Below are 18,981 nucleotides of genomic sequence, written 5' to 3'. Positions count from 1 at the left end.
AACTTCTTAGAGACCTTCATAGATACATAGATTATCACCCAATTATAGTGGGTAAATTTAACACCCCACTGACAGTATTAGATCATTGAGACAGAAAATTAACAAAGATATTCAGGACCTGAACTCGGCGCTGGATCAAATGCACTTGATAGACATCTATAGAACTCTCCACCCCAAACAACAGAATATATATTCTTCTCATTGGCACATGGAACTTACTCTAAAATCGATAAGATAATCAGAAGTAAAACACTCCTCAACAAATGCAAAAGAACTAAAATAATAACAGTCTCTCAGACCACAGAAGAATCATATTAAAATTTAAGTCTAAGAAATTTACTCAAAACTATACAATTACATGGAAATTGAATAACCTGCTCTAGAATGACTTTTGAGTAAATAATGAAATGAAGGCAGAAATCAAGAGTTTCCTTGAAACTAATGAGAGCAAAGACACAATATACCAAAATCTCTGGGACACAGTTAAGATATTGTTAAAAGGGAAATTTATAGCACTAAAAATCCACATCAAAAAGTTAGAAAGATATCGAGTCAACAACCCAAATTTGCAACTAAAAGAACTAGAGAACCAATACTAAACAAATCCCAAAGCTAGCAAAAGACAAGAAATAACCAAAATCAGAGATGAACTGAAGGAGACAGGGATGCTAAAAACCATTGAAAAGATCTAAGAATCCAGAAGCTGTTTTTTTGAAAAAAAATTAATAAAATAAATAGACTATAAGCTAGATTAATAAAGAAAGAACAGAAAAGACTAAAATAAATACCATCAGAAATGATAAGGGGAATATTACCATTGACCCCACAGAAATACAAACAATCATCAAAGAATATTATGAACACCTCTATGCACATAAAATAGAAAATCTAGAAGTAATAGATAAATTTCTGGACACATACATGCTCCTAAGACTGAACCAGGAAGAAGTCAAATCCCTGATCGGACCAATAATGAGTTCTGAAATTGAGGGAGTAATAAATAGCCTATCAATCTAAAAAAGCCCAGAACCAGATCGATTCACAGCTGAATTCTACAAGATGTACCAAGAAGATCCTGCACCATACCTACTGACGCTATTCCAAAAAATTGAGAAGGAGAGATTCCTCCCTAACTCATTCCATGAGGTCACCATCCTCCTTATACCAAAGCCTGACAGAGATACAAAAACAACAAAAAAGACAACTTCAGGTCAATATCCTTGATGAGCGTTGATGCAAAAATCCTTGACAAAACACTGGCAAACTGACTCCAGCACCACATCAAAAAGCTTATCTACCATGATTAAATAGGGTTAATCCCCAGAATGCAAGGTTGGTTCAACATACACAAATCAATAAATGTGCTTCATCACATAAACCAAGCTATAGGAAACAAACACATGGTTATCTCAATAGATGCAGAAAAGGCTTTCAATAAAATTCAACATCACTTCATGTTAAGAAAAAACTCTAAATAAACTAGGCATTAAAAGAACATACCTCAAAATAATAAAAATATATATGATAGACTCACCACCAACATCATATTGAGTGGGGAATAACCTGGGAGCATTCCCCTTGAAAACTGGTTCAAGAAAAGGATGTCCTCTCTCATCACTCCTATTTAACATTGTGTTGAAAGTTCTGGCTGGCACAATCAGGCAAGAGAAAGAAATAAAAGGCATTCAGATATGAAGAGAGGAAGTCAAGCTATTACGGTTTGCAGATGACATGATCATATATCTAGAAAACATCATCATCTCAGCCCCTGAGCTTCTTACACTAATAAGTTCTACAAGTAGAACTACAAATCACTGGCAAAATAAATCATGCATGACACAAACTAATGAAAAAAAAAATTCCATGCTCATGGACAGGAAGAATCAATATCATTACAATGACCATACTACCCAAAGCAATTTATAGATTCAAGGTTGTTTTCATTAAACTACCATTGACATTCTTCACAGAGTAGAAGAAACTATTAAAAAATTAATATGGAACCCCCCCAAAAAATAGCCTGAATAACCAAGGCAATCCTAAGCAAAAAGAACAAAGCTGTTAAATTTATTCTTACAGGTTTTTTTTTTTTTTTTTTGCAGCTATTGCAAATGAGATTAATCTCTTTATTTCTTTGTCATGTAGTTTGTTACTGGCATATATAAATGCTACTAATTATTGTATGGTGAATTTGCATCCTATAACTTTACTGAATTCATTTATTAGTCTTGAACTTTTTTTGGTGGAATCTGTAGGGTATTCTATATATAAGATCATGCTGTCTGCAAAGAAGGATAATTTGACTTCCTTTTTTCCAATTTACTTCTTTCTTTTGCCTAATTGCTCAGGCTATGACATCTAGTACTCTGTTGAAGAAAAGTGGTAAAAATAGTCATTATTGGCTTATTCTAGATTTTAGAAGCAAAACTTTTAACATTTCCTCATTCAGGATAATGTTAGTTGTGAGTTTGTCATGTGCAGCCTTTATTGTGCTGAGTTATGTTCCTCCTATAAAGAATTAGTTGAGAATATTTATCATAAAGGGATGTTGTGGATGTTATCGTAAGGGACATTGGTTTTTATCAAATGCTTTTTCTTCTTCTATTGAGATAATCATATGGTTTTTATCCTTCACTCTGTTGATATAACATATCATGTTTATTGATTTGCATATGTTGAACCATTTTTGCATCCCTGGGATAAATCCCACTTCATGTTACTGAATAACCTTTTTGATGTTCTCTTGGATTTAGTTGACTTGTATTTTGTTGAGGAATTTTACATGCATGTTAATCAGGTTTATTTGTCTGAAGTTATCTTTTTATGTTGCATCCCTAGCTGATTTTGGTAGCAGAGTAATGCTGACCTCATACTCTGCTACTAAAGTAGAGAAGAATTGGAAGAATTCTCTCCACTCTAATATTTTTGAATAGTTTTAGAATAATTGGTGTTTTTTCTTCCTTGAATGTTTAGTAGAACTCAGCAGTAAATTCATCAGATCCTGGACTTTCCTCTTATGGGAGACTTTTTGTAACTGATCTAATCACATTAATCATTATTAGTTTGTTAAAGATTTTTATGTCTTTGTGATTCAATTTTGGTAGATTATATGTGTCTAAGAATTTGTCCATATCCCCTAGGTTTTCCAATTTGTTGGTGTATGGTTGCTAATAATATTATCTAATGATCTTTTAAATTTCTGTGATATCAGTTGTAACATCTCCTTTTTCATGCCTGAATTTATTTATTTGAGTCTTGTCTCTTTTCTCTTAGTTAATGTTAAAGATTTCTCAATTATTAGCTTTTAAAAGCCCAACTCTTTATTTCATTTTTAAATATTTTTCTTATATGTTTAGTTTATTTTTTCTCTAATATTTTATCATTTATTTCCTTCTAATTTTGTGTTTGATTTGTTGTTGTTTTTCTAGGTTCTTCAGGTACAACATCAGCTCCTTTAGTTGAAATCTTTCTACTTCTTTCATGTAGATGTTTATTGCTATAAACTTCTTTTTTCAAACTGCTTTTGCTCTGTTTCATTATAGGTTTTGGTATATTGCGTTTCCATTTGCATTCATCTCAGAAATTTTAAAATTTATTTTTAAATTTATTGATTGACCCATCAGTATTTCAAGTATGCTGGTTAATTTTCACCTATCCTGCAGATGTTGGATGGAATGTTTTTAAAATATCTGGTGGGTCCATTTAGTCTAGAGTCTAGTTTAAATTCTATATTTCTTTGTTGAGTTTCTGTGTGAATGATCAATCCATTGCAGAAAAGTGGGATGCTGAAGTCTTATACTATTATTGCATTGCATTCTCTCTCTCCATTTGGTCAATTAATATTTGCTTCATGTATTTAGGTGCATCAATATTGGATACTCATGTTTTTACGTTTATTATTTCCTCTTTCTGTATTGACCTGTTTATCATTACATAATGGTCCTTTCCATCTTTTTATAGTTTTTTTTACTTAAAGTCCATTTTATTTGATATAAATATAGTTACTCCTGCTACCTTTTGGTTTCAATTTGTATGGAATATTTTTTCCATCTGTCAATTTCAGTCTATATATGTCCTTACAGGTGAAGTAAATTTCTTATAGACATCATAGTTTGGTCTTGTGTGTTTTATCTATTCAACCACTTTATGTCTCTTAATTAGTGCCTTAGTACATAGTACCAGTCAGGCCAGGAAGAGCACTTAAGTAGTATTTTCCACTTGCACTTCATTCTTTCATTTACTCATATTTATCAATGGGGTATTCTGGCCTGAGCATGGTTCTAGGCACTTGACTAGAGTGGTGAATGGAATAGGCACATCACTTACCCTCATAATTATTACTTTCTAATCAACATATGAGGTCAAAAAAGTCACATTAACAACACCAAATGATGGCATCTCTTGTGAAAGTGTTTGTGCCAAGCACTTTGTTTCTACCATGCACCCAAAATTTATAATCCATAGAGATAAAGGGTACCAATGAGTTCTGAACTGGCATAGAGTGACCATTTTCCATCCTTGCCAGGCTATATCCTTAAGGCACTGAAGCAGTCCTGCTTACGAGCAGATTCTAATAATTCACTTTTGAACAGTCTTTTGACTTCTGATTCACAAATCCTTATCCTTACCCTTATGCTGTCTCTTAGGCAAATAGTATGTTTGAGTTCTGTCCTTCATTATTTAACCACAGTTTCTCAAACCCAGTCTGAGGAGTCATATTGAAAGGAAGCCATACCATACATTCAAGCCACACCATACTCACCTTCTGCCCTCCATGTCTCTTTTACAACCAAATGCTTTTCTTCTACCTGAGAGGAAAAAAATGATATTCATGTCCAACAATGAATGATAATTATATTCTTATGTTTGGTATCTGTTGGGCAGGAGGTAGGGGTATCTGTACTAGCTAAGTTGGTTTTCCTATTCCAACAGTGAATAATACACTAGTACACACAAATAATTAAGGTATTATTGCTTGCATTTTACTGTGTTAAAATATAACATAACCTTGGCACTTCACATGTTTTATTTGTCAAAGAAGTATCATATTATAGGACCAACACCATCATGAAGATTGGAAATATTAAATAAAACTGGATTTTGTTTTTTCTTAGTCTGTAAAGGCACGGAGGGAAAGGCAGCACAATAAGTGAGGAAAGAAGATAATCAGGGACAATCTACAGAATCTATTTCTTTGAATCAGTGTCATTGCAATGCTCTTTAGTTATATTTTGAACGCAAGAGTGCTTGGAAGGAAAATCCTACAGATTTTAACATTGGTATGATAAGTAAGCATTAAGCGTATCAAGTGTGGTGGGATTATTATTTTTTTATGCTTAAAATTTTCCAAAGCCAAATAATGTATCAATCCACCTGATTTATTTTCTATACGTTTTTTCGTTGTTTCTTTTGGAACTGTATTTTCCAAGTATGCAGTAGTCAAACATCAGTCCTTTGCTCTTTCTATGGTGGATTATATTTTATATGCACGGCAAAATTTGGGACTTTTTTTCCATTTCAATTTAGCTTCCTAAGTAAGAGAGAACATTCTTGGAACATTTCCAATCATTGTCTATTTAAAAATGACATTATCAGAAGAACCTGAAGTCTAGTGTTGGAAGCTGGCTGCATGATGATGGAATGAGAGATGCTATTCTAGAAATGACTCGTTTGACTGCTGCTTTGTCTCATACTTCAGATGCTTTTTTAAACTCTGTCCATGACTGAGAAGCCTCTTTTTCTATTCTCAAAGGCAGCTTTTCTAAAATCTACAAGCATTTTGTGGGTAGAGAAAGTGCCTGGGGCCCTCTGAAGTCTTCTTAGAAACATAAGTTACACCCTAGCATATTCCATAGCAATCAAATCAATCCAGTAATTATTTTAGCATGTATTTATTGAGCCTCTACTGTTATTGTACTGCATATAAAGCAATGAACCAAGCAAAGTTCTTGTCCTCATGGAGCCTACATTGTAGTGTGGGATTAAAGCTAACAAATAATTGAATACATAACTGTCCAATGAAATAAAACCCAGAAATATTTACCTGAGATGACTATTATTCAGATATAGTGCAACTGGCAGTTGATAGCCAGTTTGCCTAATTCTGTTCTCCAATAAGGGCTCTCTAAAATTATGATTTTCAAAGAGAAGGGAAGTGGATAGGAAATAAGTTAGGAAGCTACTGCTTTGTGATTGCTTGGGACCATATTATTTCAGGACAAGTTGTGTATCCCTTATCCAAAAGACTTGGGACCAAAGTGTTTTGAATTTTGATTTTCTTTTTTAGTTTGGCATATTTGCATATACATAATGAGATATCTTGGTGATGAGACCCAAGTTTAAACACAAAATTCATTTATCCTTCACTTATACCTTTTATACATAGCTTGAAAGTAATTATGTACAATATTGTAAAGAATGTTTTTGCATGGAACAAAGTTTTAACTGCAACCTATTATACAAGGTCAGATGTAGGATTTTCCACTTACGACATCATACCAGGACTCATAAAGTTTCAGATTTTGAAGCATTTCAGATTTTGGATTTTTAGATTAGGTATACTTAACCTGTATACATTTTTAACAATACAGGTACATCTAAAAATGTTTTCCATTATCCTCAAAATAATGTGATACCTTAATAATTGGGCATCTTATCTGTTATAGTATTGTTGCAAGTTTTGCTAAATAATATCGGTTAGAAATAAAAAGCAGGTAAGAGATTAGAAAGTAGTGTTGCTATGGTTTGGATGTTTGTCTGTTCCAAATCTAGTGTGGAAACTGGGTCCCATATGTTGAAGATGGGGCATAAAAGGAGGTGTTTGGATCAAAGTGGATCCTTCACGAGTAGATTAATGCCCTTCTTTGGGGTGAACTTTCATTCAGTTAGTTCCCACAAGATTTGATTGTTAAAAAGAGCCTGGTACCTCCCTCCCCTCTTTCTCTTGCTTTCTGTCTGGCCACGTGATCTCTGTACACATCCCTCCCTTCGCCTTCCTTTATAGCAACACAAAATGGGCAAAGACAAGTGTTTTGAAGGTACTAATTTTAGTAAGATGGCCAGTAATCACCCCTTTGTAAAGGTGGTATTTTGAGCAGACACCCCAAAACTAAGTAAGCAAGCTCTTTGGAAATTTGGAGAGAGTATTTTGAAGATAGAATTGACAGGGCATATTCATGGTAGAGAGTGTATTTTGAAGGAAGAATTTACAGAATTTGTTAATATTAAAATATGTGATTATTATACAAAAAAAAAAAATGTGTGTTCCAACAATCTTATTTGGACTTAAGTCTTCTGATCCTGACTTGAGTCTAATAACTAAGATTGAGAGGCAGCAAATTGTCAGGCCTAACTCCTCCCAGCCGACTTGAAAGGGAGATATCTTCTCATTGTTTTCCTTTTGATACTTAACATTCTTTTAAATTGTATAAGTAAACATTATTTGAATTAAGTGGAATATGATAACTTATATTTTGAGAATTACATAGTATCTGAGGCCATGCTGGAGTATGCAAAGTCAGAGATGGAGACAGATGCTCACTTGTGAAACTCCCTACTAGCTGACTCAGAGAAGCTCATCTAAAAAACTTTAAAAGTTGTCATCCTGCCAAATATACATACTTCAGTAAATTACTAAGATTGTATTTTTCTCCCTGAAGCTAATTTTAGAGTTTAATGATTCAAAAATATAAATTTGTATTTATGAAGGTTTTTCTGTTATTAAAATGATGCTACTTTCTGCTCAGTGTGTCAGTACTCCTTCCATTCAGTGTAATATACTGTAATAAGATCTCTGACCTCCTGAAACATCAGCTATTTCTTTTCTGTCTGGATGCTCCTTATACTTCCTCTGTATTTCTTATAGTTTTTAGTTATTTTTACCCAATTTCATAGTTAATGCACACACATCTGATCTTGAGTTTTGTTAATGTAGAAAATTGGTAATATTCCCTTTTTTAAACTTCAACATGAATGTACTATTGTATGGTGGGAAGTGGCATGGTCTTGCATGCCAAGTAGGCTGGATTACATATCTTAGTCTTCCACTTACTGGCCATTAGAGTGATTTAGTTTACAAACAGCTTTCCCAAGCCTGGATTTTGGTTATTAGTTAAATAGGTTTAACAATTATATCTAACATGTAAGACAGTTGTTGAAAATAAGGTAATGCATAAATGAAAATTGTCTAGTATGCAGTGACTTCTTAATAAATATTAGCTTTATTGTTTTACTTTTAAAAGTGCTCAACAAGTGAAAGTTTTGTAATCTATTAGAGAAAAAGCATACCAAATTTTCCTTAATGCTATTGGAGGCAGATTAGTGGACATGGGATTATTAATACAATTTTTGCTGCATAATGGCAGACCTATATTTAGGTCCATCACCAATAGGGGTTATTTTCCCTACAGGATTACAGTCTACTCAAGAGAGAAAAAAGCTGTTCTGTGTGAATACTGGTTCAACTTGTTTCAGTTGTGATAATTTATGAAATATATCACAACTCTATTTCAAGGTGTTCTAATCTGTAAAGTACTTCTTCCATGTAGTTGTTTTAATGATTACATTAGATACTTTAAAGTAGCAGCAGTGTTCCGTGACTACAACTTTTCCTTCAAGGTAAAAATTCTTATTGCTGAGATTGCACTGGCTTGTGGTCTTTTTGTTAGAGGAAAAAAAATGATTTAGGTGGTTTTCTTTTATTTTAATATACCCTACTTAAGTTGTTATCTTTTGAACTTCTGCATTTATTCTTCAAGAGAGTGAGTAAAAAAGAAAGCTATAGCTGTAGGAGGCCAAAATTATACTTTCTTAGATGTTCAGAAAACAATGCATTGCAACAATTCGACAAACCTGAATTAACACAGTCTATTCTGTCACCACGTTAAAATTAGAGAAAGTAAACAGTCCTCAACTGGTAAGTTTGTTTCCATTTGTATAACTCTGGACTTTTCAAATTTGTGTTTTACTATTTCTATTCTATTCATCTGAATTAGGACATTCCACGGTAATGTTGCAATATCATGTTTTTGCAAAATTAATAGCAGGTTACATGTATAAAAGCAAAATCCCATAAAAATACATCTGACATTGAGTATTTTTCAAGATAATTTTATCCATCACAGAACAGTAAAATTATCTTTTAATAAAGAACACTTAGTGATTTTCAAGGAAGGTTTTTGTCTTTATAAAACCTTAAATTGAAAAGTTCAGGTGTTTTTTTCTCCTTTTCAAATGTGTATGTTGGATTCTTCCTATTATTAGAGTCAGGATTCTGGTACCCATTCAAAAAAAAAAAAAATAGCTAAGTCAGAACTATGATTCTGAAGATCTCTCTTCTAAATAGCATAGCATTAAAATGCATATAATGCAAATTGAAATTAAAAACTAGGAGAAATGTGAAAAAACATAATCATAATGGAAAAACTTAATTTACTATTCTCAACATGTTCCTGATTAAGTTGAAAGCATAATTGGCACTGTAGAGAAATCTGAAAAAAAAATAGTTAATTTAAATGGGATATAAGCAAATTTAATAGATACATGCCTTAGATGAGGTTCCTTTAAAAACAGAGATTAAAAAACTACTTGGATATAGTTAATTTATTTCAGAGATGATCTCAGAAAGCACAAAGATAGGAAGAAAGTAAGAGAGTGGAGACAAACAGTAGCTTGTACTAACGAACAAGTTACCACTCTGAAAATCTGGAATTTAAATGCACTGAGAACACTCTGAGAAACCCTACGTTAGATTGTTTCAGCCTATCTCATCAGATGATGGGGAGACTGGGCCTAAAACCACCAACCTCCTTCCATATTGTCTATGAGTCACCTTCCACTTTTCCCAGGGTATAAACACATCTAACTTTAGTTTGGCTTGTTTGAAATGAGCAAGATCCCCTGGTTACAGCACAAATAGTCCTGCATATAAGGGAAGAGGCAAAGATTTAAGTAAAAGTTGTGAACTTGCGGAAATTGTCTCACAGTTGCAAGTAAATGCCAAGGTAGGCGTGGGCAAGGATACTTTGGTTAGAACAACAGCTTCCACTACAATATTCAATTATTCAGTTTGGAAAAATAATCTGTTTTCCTGTGTTCACAAACTAACTACCCAGCCAAGGCAGGTGGATCACTTTAGGTTGGGAGTTCGAGACCAGGCTGGCCAACAGGGCTTTAACCAGAATGTGGTTTCATCAGGCCATGGCAGTAATGGAGAGCAATAATGTTCCAGATAAAAACATCAAAAATATTACAAATTATAATCAGTTAATAATATAATGAAAACTCTTTAACAATTCATATTAACATGAACTGTCCCTGCATAAACTTAACCAGTCATGGTTAATTTAGTAATTATACAGTATGTGACTTATTCATAAATTATATGATTTTTGTCAAATTCTACATTATTCTCTTCTTGAAAATGTTGGTTCTTAATAAAAATCTCTCTAATATCTAAAGGCTATTTAATATGCCCTAATAAACTAAAAGAGCACAACTTTTTTACTCATTAAAGTTCAACTTTGTGTATGTGAATGTATAAATTTAGTCAAGAAACTTTAGGGGAAAGAAGAGTAACAGTATGAACTATTAAAACCTATTGTTGAGTTGAAAACATATGTTTCCACTAAAATCAGTAAAGATGTTTAAGCAGCATTATTCATAACTACCAAAGCTTGGAAACAACCAGTGTATCCTTTAGTAGGTGAATGGACAAATACACTGTGGTATATCCGTATAACAGAATATTATTCAGCATTAAAAACAAATTAGCCATCAAGACATAAAAGGACATGGAGGAAAGTTAAATACATATTACAAGTGAAAGAAGCCTATTTCAAAAGCTACATATTCTAAGATTCCAGCTTCCATATGACATTCTGGAAAAGGCAAAACTATGGAAATAGTAAAACAATTCAGAGTTTAGGGAACAGCGAGGGATGAGCTGGTGCAGCACAGAGGGTTTTTAGGACACTGAAAACAACTTTGTGTGATAATCTGATGATGAATGCACATTGTTATACATTTGTCCAAACCCATAGAATGTACAACAACAAGAGTCAACTCTAACGTAAACCATGCACACTGGGTGCATATGACGTGTCACTGTAGGCTTATCAATGATAACAAATGCACCACTCAACAGAGAGATGTTGAAAAAAAAGCTGTGCATGAGAACCTTCTGCATGGAATTGCTATGAACCTGAAACCTCTCTAAAAACTAAAGGCTATTTTAGGCTCACGCCTGTAATCCCAGCACTTTGGGAGGCTGAGACGGGGGGATCACAAGGTCAGGAGATCAAGACCATCCTGGCTAACACTGTGAAACCCCGTCTCTACTAAAAATACAAAAAAAAAAAAAAAAAAAAAAAAAAATTAGCTGGGTGTGGTGGCGGGCGCCTGTAGTCCCAGCTACACGGGAGGCTGAGGCAGGAGAATGGCGTGAACCCGGGGAGCGGAGCTTGCAGTGAGCCGACATTACGCCACTGCACTCCAGCCTGGGCGACAGAGCGACACTCCGTCTCAAAAAACAAACAAACAAAACAAAACAAAACAAAAAAACCCACTAAAGGCTATTTTAAAAAACTGTTATCAAAGTATACTAATCAAACTACTATCATGATACTAAATTACTTAAACAGAATGAAGAATTTAATAATATATGGATTTCTGTTCATTTATCAAGCTCACAATAAATTATTTAATAAATGGGGCAGGGACAAATACTTAACCTTTAACCATTTTTTTTTTTTTTTTCTTTTTGACAGGGAGTCTTACTCTGTCACCCAGGCTGGAGTGCAGTGGCGTCTTCTCAGCCCACAGCAACCTCTACCTCCAGGGTTCAAGAGATTCTGCCACATCCTCTAAGTACCTGGGACCAAACCGCCTCACTTGGCTAATTTTTGTATTTTTAGTAGGGATAGTGTTTCACCATCTTGGTCAGGCTCATCTCAAACTCCTGACCTCAAGTGATCTGACTACCTTGGTCCCCCAAAGTGCTGGCATGAGCCACTGCGCTTGGCAAATACTTAACTATTTAGAGAAAGAGAAGAAATTGGATTCATATCTGATGTTTTAAGCCATAATATTCTCTAGATTAAAAAAGCAATTACAGTACTTTTTAAAAGTGGAAAAAGTCCATGAAACACCAGGAGAAAAGATGAATACATATTGCTTTAATGTAATAATTAGAATCTTAAATTTAATATTTATTTATATGTTAGCTTTTCTAAGTATGGCACAACTACTAAAAGCCAAAAGTAACATTATTAAAAATTTGAGAGGCCGGGCGCGGTGGATCACGCCTGTAATCCCAGCACTTTGGGAGGCCAAGGCGGGTGGATCATGAGGTTAGGAGTTTGAGACCAGCCTGACCAACATAGTGAAACCCCATCTCTACTAAAAATACAAAAATTAGCCGGGTGTGGTGGCGTATGCCTGTAATCCCAGCTACTCAGGAGGCTGAGGCAGGAAAATTGCTTGAATAAGGGAGACGGAGGTTGCAGTGAGCTGAGATTGCGCCACGGCACTCCAGCCTGGGTGACAGAGCGAGACTCTGTCTCAAAAATAAATAAATAAATAAATAAATAAATAAATAAATAAACAAACAAACAAACAAACAAATAAAGTAAAAAAAATTGAGAAAATGAAAATTAGCAACTTGGGAGATAATGGTTGTGGCAATATAAGGAAGAGCTAAGATTTAAAATGTATACATACTATTCTTAAAAATTAAATAGTTAAATGAAAACCCCTTATGTAGAAGTGGAAATCTTGAAAATATTTAACCTTATAAGGATGATAATATTCATGGCATTAATTTTAAGTGGAAAAAGAGAACACAAGTTAAATTTCATTAATGGAAAATGTTACATAAAATTGAGCAATATTCAATAGCAATATAAACTATGAAGCATATCCTTACGGATTGTAATGAAAACAATTCTAACATACTGGCAAGGGAAACAGCAATGTTTAGAAGAATTATAAATTTATTTCTCTAAAAAACATTAGTTAATGCTCAGATCAGATATATGCATACATATGTACATACATAAATATTTTTAAACAATTTGCTTAAAAATATGGAAAATAATCACAAAGTAAATTGTTGCAAGTTAATGCACAAAAAGCTATAAATATATTTTAATACCTAAATATGGCAAACCAGGGAAATGTAAATTTTCAATACAGGTGTTTAATTTCTTTCAAACTACCTGTTGCCTCTATATTTTGTTTCCTTTTCTCTATTGTATCACCCATAAGCCACTCCTGTCTTTGGATTTCAGTACTTGTAGATCTGTAGCTCCACTTAATATTTTTTCTGTTTCATTGTTTCTTGAATTTTTTGATTTCTAAAATGACAGCTTAAAACGTTAATTTGATTCCAATTTTTGAGATGCTTCTTTAAAAAAACCACACATTTTTTTAAATTCACTATGACAGTTGATGTTTTAGCAGCTCGTACGGGATGAACATAAAGCTAATTCTGGTAACTTAAAAACAGGACCAAAGCACAATTCCCCAAGCTTTTGAAGAATTAATTAGGTGACAGTGTGTGAAAATAAGAGATAAGTATTATGATTCTTCTCTTGCTTTAAAGCTGGAGATATAGTTCAGGGTATAATGTTTTGCTTAAATTTGAGCAAGTAAAAAACCCTGTAAATTTGTTAGTACATTTATTAGCTTGAATACCACCTATAAATCTCAAATGAAATTCAAATTTTTTAAAGCAGGTGTTTTATTAAGTTATCACTAAACACTAAACCTTAGATAAAATCTGTAGCAAAGGATAACAATTAACAATTACTCAAAATGCTTTATTTATACTGTCCAGATAAACATTTGCTTTAATTACATTATGATAGATAAAAATGTATTTCTATTTTAGAATTAAAGTAAGTTCTATAATCTATGTTTCACAGCAGGAAACAGACCTTAAAATCCATTTTCGCTTTTCAATTTTTCGCCCACAAGTTAAATTTTAAGAATATAGTGGCCTTTCCCTGCAAGGAGGTGGGAAATTTAATGCTACTGAGGAATTAGCTTTCAGCTCAAAATTCCAATCCAAGCTTAAAGTATGATTGAAAAGAAATCAAAGTGTTCTAAATTCCATTTTCCACTTCCCTTCTTGTGATCTAATGTCCTAACAACAATGACAACGGGAAGTCACTAGGCATACTTACCTGAGTTGTAAAAGTTGGGAAACTTTCTAGGAATGATTTTAGTGTTCTCTGAGGAAGCACATTCCTAGGAATAAAGCTGTTTACACATATTTATATCACTAACTTTTTCCTCTGCTGTTGAGAAACTGCTTGTTTACCAACAGATTTCTGGCATTTTACAAAGATGCACATTTATACATTGAAGAAATGATTCCCTCAGTTAAGAAACTACTATTGGGTGGATGGAAGGAAGGCCTGGCAGATTCATTCACTTTCAATTCTTTGTCAAACTTGTTGCTCTTTTTCTGATAGCTTTGTTCATTTCTGAGAGACAATTAGAGTTTAAAATATACTGTTTATTTCTACCATTCTGTTATTGGAATTTAAATATGGTTTAACTAACAGTGATAGAATATGGCTAAAAGCCATCCCATGACATTAAAATATATAATTAAAACTGTTGAGAGTTAAGGTTTATAAAATATTCATTTTGTAGATATTTTTGTCTCAAATTAATCATTAAAAGAATAAATCTCCACCCAGGGCAATGCCCTAGTAAAAAAAAAAAAGACAGAATAAAAGGTAAAAATAAAGGCAGGCCAAGATTAGACTTTTCTTTTCCTCCTGATTCCTTTTCCTCTCATGGGAGACAGTGGTCAGCAACTCTGTCTCTGCTCCAATCTTGCTGTCAGGAACAAAATCCTGCTGTACTAGCCTCAACCTGCCTTTTTTCTTTTCCTGTTTTGGTTTTTGGTTTCATTTTATTGGATTTTTGTTTGCTTTAAACTGGGGCATTGCCCCAGCTGGAGATTCATTCTTTCATTGAGCAACTCATAAATGAATACCTATAATTGAGGAACTCTCCTTGAGGGTGTACTCAATCCCTGAGGGTGACAGATATGCCAGTAAATAAACTTGAGCAACCCAAGGGTGATGTGAAAAATGTCCTGAAAGCCAGTAGATAGAGCAGCCTGAAAGGCTCCCAGTGGATAGATCAGGAAGCATTCACTATGGGCAAGAAAGGGAAAAAGAGCACATCTCTGAAAAAAGACGATTTTCTCTCTTGGCAGATATAAATAAGTGTGCTGTGTTTTGGGTAATACGCTTGATAAGGATTGCCCATAGTGGAAGACGATAGAAAGAAGTAGGGAGAATAAGAGTGGGAAAAGGGTCTGGGGAGAATGGTAACTGTTTTGTTTTTTCCCCATTATATTCTTTCCTAGGTGATTTCAGTTCCTTCCTGTATCTTCCATGGTCATCTCTATGTGAGTGATTTTTTAAGTCAGCCTTTTGATGCCAAACATTTCTCTTGAGTCCTTCTTCTCCATTTCAATTTTTCTTATCTTCTGTTTTTATTCTAATTTGACCAGGAATTAGCTGTGTAACTTGTACAATTCCCCTACAAATTTTACACATTTCCTCATCTGCATAATTGTAGTTACTGCTTCCTAGGTTTTTATAAAAATTAAATGAGTCAGTGGATGTAGGCGCTGAAAGTGTTTAATACATAGTAATTGATTAACAAATGATAACCATTATTATATTATTTACTTATTGGGGATCATCATATAATATTTCCCCTACCTCCAATTAGATATTTGACTCCTTAAATAACATGAATTATCTCTATATGATCTATCAATTTCAACATAAAAATTAGGACAAAATAGATATCTGATATATTATTGATAAATTTTACTTATGTTAATTAACCTGTCTCTAGTATACTTTGATTTTCAGTTTTAATATGTGGCATGTTTTCCTTTTTATTTTATTTTATTTTTTAAATTTAATTTATTTATTTTTATTATTATTATACTTTAAGTTCTAGGATACATGTGCATAATGTGCAGGTTTGTTACATATGTATTCTTGTGCCATGTTGGTGTGCTGCACCCATCAACTCGTCCTTTACATCAGGTATAACTCCCAGTGCAATCCCTCCCCCCTCCCCCCTCCCCATAATAGGCCCTGGTGTGTGATGTTCCCCTTCCTGAGTCCAAGTGATCTCATCGTTCAGTTCCCACCTATGAGTGAGAACATGCGGTGTTTGGTTTCCTGTTCTTGCGATAGTTTGCTGAGAATCATGGTTTCCAGCTGCATCCATGTCCCTACAAAGGACACAAACTCATCCTTTTTTATGGCTGCATAGTATTCCATGATTTTCATCACTTCATCCATGTTTGTAGTTCACCGAATTATGGAATAAATGATATAAATAGTAATCTCTGTGCATATTTTCATATTGGCTGGCTCCCCATTAGTGATGAGCTCCAGAGGGCAGGCATTCTGGAGGTAATCATTATACCCCCACTGTCTACAGAAAGGCAGAGCTCACAGTGGGCATGCAGTAAATGTATACACTGAAGTTCATTCAGTGACGCTGATATCGTAAAAGCAATGGCAAGTTTTTTTCCCCTCAGAAAATATAAGGTAACTGATTTGTAGATACTAGAATTTTCTTGTTTACATTATTACATTATTTTAAGTATGTAATACCATGGAATAACATGGATTTTGCATCGTATTAATTTTACTTTCACTTATACTTTGACAAACTCTTCTCTATACTAGGTAACGAATCAATGTCAGAGAAAGAATTATGTTTTGTTGATGTACCACCTACATCTAGGAATGTTTCCGGTAGCCCCGGGCAAATACTCAAGACAATATGATGCTATATAGTAAATCTGTGAACTTGAGCAATGCTCAAATTTATATCTCTGACATACGAAAGATGATACACTGCTCCTAATTATTTCTAGACACCTCTACTTCCCATAAAATTGGTTTTTATCTCTGGTTGCACATCAAAATCACAAGGGAAGCTTTCAAATTAAATAAGACTGATGAAAAGCGACTGACATTAGTATGTTTTAAAAGCTCTGCAGTTGGTCCTAGTTGCAGCCAGGTCCGAGAACCACTGCAGTACACACCAGTACCGTGTCTGGCTGGTCTCCAGTACAATACACCTGTGCATGTACCATCCAGTGCTGTTTACACAATAGTCCTGGGAACTCCCCTAAATTATTTAACAGGTTCCACAATAAAGGAACCTATTAAAAACCAGTTCCAAACCTGAAGAAATACTGTCTCCACACTGTTTTGGACTTAAGAATGCCACTCAACATTTCTATGGGTCTCCAGCCTGTTAGCCTACCCTGCAGATTTCCGACTGCCAGCCCTCATGATCCTGTGAGTCAGTTTCCTAAAATCAGTCTCTGTGTGTGTGCATGCTGAAGATTCTGAAGAATACTCATACACCAGCTTTACATCTGTGTTTCCAAGATGAGTTTAAAAGTCAGTTTGCCATCTAGTGGTCAGATCTACAATAGGGTTTGCATTTACCCAACACTAGTTTAAAGGAACATACCTTTCAAGGTATCCCTCTTCTTAAAAGCACTTTTTTTGTTTTTGTTGTTGTTGTTTGTTTGTTTCTGTTTTTTTTTTTTTTCAATTTAAGCATCAGCACATTACCCCTACCAACTTGTAAATTGTGAAAATATCAAGGATGGGCACAAGTAGGGCTAAAATGAAATAAAATGCTTAAGTACAATATGACTACCTTGGAACTGAAGGAAATTTTTATCATTGTAACTTACCCCATTATACTGTTGCATATATATATACTCCCATTTACTGCTTTAGGCAATTTTTATGGCGCTTGAATTAAGAATATACCTTTATTCAGCTGCCTCTGGAATAGAGGTGGTGATTTCCACTTTCAAACACCACGCAAAGCAATGTGAGTGTTAAAACCTCCTCAGTGGACCCAAGCCATCTTCCTTGCCATCTGTTGCTCAGGTGCTCTGGGACACCTACCTTCTTTTTTCTTTCATTGTTTTCCTTATTGTTCTCACTCAGAGTAGCATTTACGTTTTTATTAAACTACAAAATGACAATATAAATGTAAACAACTTCTTGGAGGAAAAAAATGTTTAATCATAACAGTGTTGTACAATCTTGATTCATCTTTATGATGTTTCTCAGCATCATCGTTCTGGTGTATGTTTATAAATGCATACTTGCTTTGTAATTACTTATAAAGCTATAAAGAGAGTCTCCTAATTGAAGCTATTGACTGAAGACTCACTCCTTGTACCTTTCTTAAAGATTTTAAAGGAAGTGCTCCCTCCATTAGAAATGAGTTGATAAAGGAAAGGGTAGTATGAGAATCTCAACGTCTGTATCATAGATTTTCATATGACATGAAAACATATTTGTGCACACACACATACACATGCACACACAGGAAAACAATGACTCTCACTCTTTTCTATGTATTCCTTCTGGGAAATTTTGAGTTATCTCCCTAGTACACTTAGTGATGTGTATACTCTAGTGCAACAATGATGATTTAACAAAACTACGTTGGTTGATCTGGCTCCCAGTAGGGAGACTCTTCTGTTTATGTGTCAGTACTCCTTTTCTTTCTTTTTCTTTTCTCCTTTTCCTTCCTTCTTTCCTTCCTTCCTCTCTCCTTCCTTCCTTCCCTCCTTCCTTCTTTCCTTCCTTCCTTCCTTCCTTCCTTCCTTCCTTCCTTCCTTCCTTCCTTCCTTCCTACCTTCTTTTCTTCTCTTCTTTCTTTCTTTCTTTCTTTCTTTCTTTCTTTCTTTCTTTCTTTCTTTCTTTCTTTCTTTCTTTCTTGTCTCATTCTGTTACAGAATTCAGGTAACAGAATTGTGTCACACTATCTCAGTTAATAATTAATTAAATACTTTAAATTATTACATTTGTTGAAGCCCAGGGTAAAGGACAAATGTATTGTTATACTGATCATTCAAGGCTGCTGATGCAATTGAGTTTGACGTAGTTGAGA

This window comes from Piliocolobus tephrosceles, chromosome 9 (genome assembly GCF_002776525.5).
Source record: "Piliocolobus tephrosceles isolate RC106 chromosome 9, ASM277652v3, whole genome shotgun sequence".
Classification (NCBI taxonomy): Eukaryota; Metazoa; Chordata; class Mammalia; order Primates; family Cercopithecidae; genus Piliocolobus; species Piliocolobus tephrosceles.
The sequence above is the reverse complement of the archived record's forward strand: the minus strand, read 5'-3'. Positions refer to the sequence as shown.